Source organism: Lepus europaeus, chromosome 18, assembly GCF_033115175.1.
Source record: "Lepus europaeus isolate LE1 chromosome 18, mLepTim1.pri, whole genome shotgun sequence".
In the NCBI taxonomy this organism is placed as follows: Eukaryota; Metazoa; Chordata; class Mammalia; order Lagomorpha; family Leporidae; genus Lepus; species Lepus europaeus.
Genome location: NC_084844.1, coordinates 3,604,822 through 3,609,372, shown reverse-complemented (window position 1 = coordinate 3,609,372; position 4,551 = coordinate 3,604,822).

Sequence of the window (4,551 nt, the reverse complement as noted above, 5' to 3'; positions counted from 1 at the left end):
CCCTTCCTCATTCCCTGGAGCCGCTCCTATCAGGGGGCCCAGCACGGGCCTGGACAGCTGAGGCTTGGGACAAAAACCCTCCTTTCCTCTGGACCCCAGCCTCATCGGGGAGGCCCCCAGAGCCTGCCAGAGCACATCAGAGCCGGGTCTCTTCCTAGCGACTCTGCAGGAGCTGGGGGCTGCGCCCTGCCCCCGACCCCACCCGGGGCCGCCGTGCTTCGCCACATTACCCACAGGCCCCGTGTGGTGCCCACGCCTCCCCTGTTCATCCCTTTCAGGCAAAAATCCTGTGCCATGGGCCCTCTGAAGCGCAGGCCATGACCTGATCTGCCAGCTGTAGGGTGGGCCTGTGTGCCCAGGAAACGTGGGCCACGCTCACCCCACGTGCCACCTTCCTGGCGGGAGCAGCGCTGTCCGTGACAAAGGTGCCGTCTTCTTTCTTTCTTTTGAGATTTATTTATTTATTTATTTGAAAGGCAGAGTTACAGAGGCAGAGAGAGAGAGAGAGAGGTCTTCCATCCGCTGGTTCATTGCCCAGATGGCCTCCATGGCAGGAACTGAGCTGATCCGAAGCCAGGAGCCAGGAGCTTCCTCCAGGTCTCCCACGTGGGAGCATCTGCTTTCCCAGGCCACAGCAGAAAGCTGGATCGGAAGTGGAGCAGCCGGGACTAGAACTGGTGCCCATATGGGATGTTGGCACTGCAGGTGACGGCTTTACCTGCTATGCCACAGCGCCGGCCCTGAAGATGCCATTTTCAAAATGGTTTCCACCCCAGGGTGCCCAGCCGTTGATCACGGTGACTGCTGGTTGGTGCTACCTGGGAAATCCTGGAGCCCGTGCTGGGTGGTGGGCGGCTGCTGGCGGCTGCTGGCGGCTGCTTGCGGCTGTGTGTGTACTTTCACTCCCTCGGCGCATAGCCCCAAGGCCTCCTGGGAGGACTCGGGGAGACAGCCCGCCTTCTCCACACGCTCGGCAGGTGTCTCTGGGTCCCCAGAGGCCAGAATATCTTTATTTCTTCTTAAGATTTATTTTATTTATTTGAAAGGCAGAGTTACAGAAAAAGAGCAGGAGTTGGGGGAGGGATAACTTCTACCCGCTGTTTCCCTCCTCGGCTAGGCCTGGGCCAGGCTGAAGCCAGGACCGGCGCCTGCCCTGCCCAAGTTAGGAAGCCGCCAGCCCCACGGGGCTGTGGCTCGGACGCATTCTCGGCGGCTCCCAGGCCACGTGCAAGTGTAACCCAATTCCCCCCAGAAGCAGTGCAGGGGTGAGGGCATCAGAGAGTGAACACGGAGGGCGAGGGAGCCGGTGGCAGGCTGCTGACCCCTCCTGGGTTCAGCCGCCTGGCAGACACCCCGCCCCCAAACAGCAGCCCCTCGCCCAGGAGCTGAGGGGTCACAGGTGCACCCAGGGCCACACCACGCCGAGGGATCGAGCCCAGCGTGAGGATTTGGAAATGCACATGGAGAAGGCGGAGCTGGGCCCCAGCAGCAACCAGCACACTATCCAGGCGCAGGTGCAGGAGACGGGCGGGGCAGGCTGGGAGGAGCCTCGAGTGCCCCTCCTGGGATGTGGTCTTTCTCCAGTGGGCAAGCGGGTGCCACGGCGGGGCCGTGCTCCGAGGCCAGCAGGTCAGGGTCGGACCCTCCGTAGACCCCTGGCCTCCAGGGTATGACGGAAGATTAAACAACCACACGAAGTTTGGGACGGAACTCGGATGTTGACAGCAGCACCCGAAACGTGGCAGAGCCGGAGATGTTTGGGAGACTGGCGCGGTGTCAGCGGTGAGATCACCCACGGCCCGCCGGTGCACACAGCCCGGGGCCCGCCCCTGCAGAGTGGAGCCGTGCGGTGTGACACAGCCACACAGCCAGACTCTGGCAGCCATGCAAAGAACAACGTTCTGGGGCCAGCGTTGTGACACAGCGGGTTAAGCTGCCTCCTGGGAGCTGGCGCTCCACGTGAGCCCGCCACTGAGACCCCCTGGTGTGAGCTCTGCGGTGGCTCTGGCTGCTTCCCAAGGGCGGGGGAGGGCACGAGGGGCGGGAGCTGCCCCAGGGGCCGAGGGCTCCTAACAGTCTGATGGCTGCGTTCCGGAACCATGGAGGGGCGTCGCTCGCTAACGAAGCCTCGCTCTGAAGTGGCTGGAACTACGTTTTACGTCCTGCGTATTTTATCACAGGAAAGAAATAAAAATGGCGGTACCGAGAACACACACAGTTACTGCCTGTAAGGCTTCCTGGAGCAGCACAGAGCTCCCCCTGGGGAGACCCACAGCAGCCTTAGTAAGGGTGACAGCTGCGGGAATAAACCCCCTGGGGGGCGCCTAGCTGATGGAGAGGTAACTCTCGCTACAGTTGCAAACCGCAGCAGACGGGAATAAAGATGACCTCCGCGGCTTGCCAGAGCCCCTGTGTTCGCCAGGTGACCGCAGCCTTTCGAGTTCCTGCCCCCCAGTGCACACGACATGGCCAGGGCCTGGCTCTCAAGTGCCAGTCAAGGTGGAACTTATCGTCCAAGCGGTGCCCCCTCACCCATGTGGTCCCCGAGTGAGCACATGGGGCCAGCAGGCCAGACAGTCGCCGGCGGCCACTGGAACCTCCGTGTCACCTCTGTTCCAGGCTGCAGGCAGCCCCTGGCCAGGCGACACCCACAGCTGCAGGCCCTGGTGAGTCCCCTGGGCCCAGGGCACGGATGGCAGGCAGAGGGGCAGGACTCAGAGGCGAAAAGCCCTGAGAGGCCTTCCCAGGCCGGGAAAAGAATTTATTTCTGAGTTTCTCTCCGGCTGCTGCTGAAAGCTTAGAGCAGAGAACGCAGCCAGCAGCCTGGGAGCCGGAGCGGGCTCGGTACGAGGCCATTGCTGCATTGTGTGCCTTACACTCCCCTGTGAGGCAATGGGGATCAAAGTGATCCTGCACTCCGGAGGTTGCCCTGGAAACCAAGAGATAACGGAGGCCCGAAACCGGTACCCATCCTGGCCGGAGGCGCCACCACACTCCTTAAACCAGGAGGGCTGTGCCCTTCAGCCCACCCTCCCCAAGCCCCCGTTCACACACACCCCACCTATAACCAGAACACTGGTGGTCACACCCCAGACCCTGCAGAGCTGAGACCCAAGGGAGCCTGGCGGTAGAAAACTCCCTGAAGCAGGACCACCCTCGGCTGCCCCAGGGACGTCTCCCTCGGGATGACCTGGGACAGCCCTGGCTGACTCTACTCCTCCTCCCAAGGCCTCATGGGATAAACGGGAGCCTTCAGGGTGAAGAGAACGCAGCCCTGGCTCCGCCTCCTTTTGGGCCACACGTGCACGCGTGCACACACATGCATACACACATGGGCTCCTGCACACGTGTGCTCGCGGGGCTGTCCATCTTTATTGTCGGGAAGCACCACCTGACAGCTCCCAGGCACGCCGTGGGGCTCGCTGCAGGCAGGCGGACAGCAGCATCTTGGGTACAGGGGGCGGAGTCTGCTGAGGATTGGGAGGTGGGGCATCGGGAGTGCACACACATTGTCACACACACACGCACCCCCTACTCTCGGGGCACCTGCACTGACAGGCACCCCAGCAGCGTCCGAGCGGCCAGCCCAGCCTCCCCGTTTGTCTCGGTCCCCGCTGTCCTTCCGCGGGCGCCCGTTCTGATCCACACCCGTGCCCACGCTGAGCGGCTTCCCCAGCCATCTACAGCAATAGAAGCGGGCAGGGATCGACAGGCCGGGTCGTGGCGTGGGCTCATCGGCCCTGCACGGCTGGGATTGGGGTCCCTTTCTCTGTGAACCTCCCCACCTGCTGCCCAGGCCCTGCGCTTCGACTCTCAGCGGGAGGGGTTTGTAGAACACGTTGTTGGGGCTCCCGAGCGACCCAAAAGCAGCGCAATCATCAGGGGGCCCCACCCCGGCCCAGCTCCCACAGCCCCTGCTCTGGCGGGGTCCCCTCTCATCCGAGAAGCCAGCCTCCCTCCTTGGCAGCTCGCAGGCGCGGGGTGGGCACAGGGTGAGCCCCTCCAGCTCCCCGCACCCCCCGCCCCTCCCTCCGGCTCTCCCAGATCTGCTGTAACTGACATTTTCCATCCTCCCGTTGCCAGGGAAACAAGCAGAGAGGACGACAGCCAGGGAGCCGCTCGCTGCCTTCTGAAGGCGCCTGGACACAAACAGCACTTTCCACACTGGGAGCCTGGACAGAGGTTTAAACCTAAACAGTGCAGAAGAGGGAGGTGATGTGTGTGGAAAAGAGTGGGGGGGGACCCCACCAAGTCAGCGGGAGAGTGCCGGAAGAAGGTCCTGGCAAAGCTCACTCACCTCTGGACAAAACCAGGCACCTTCCAGAAAGGTCCGACTCCCTCCTTGGTGTGCAAAAGACAAACACCCGGTCCTGCCCCCTCCCCGCCGGCCCCCTGCCCTGTCTGTGCAACCGGAACCCTCTGGAAGGAGTTCAGCCCAGCTGCATGAGACTTTGTCCCCACGGAGGTGCAGGGGGCTCTTGGACTGAACCCCCCCCGGGATGCAAGACGCCACGGGCGAGCCTGCAGTGAGGGTGCCACGCAGGCCCGTTC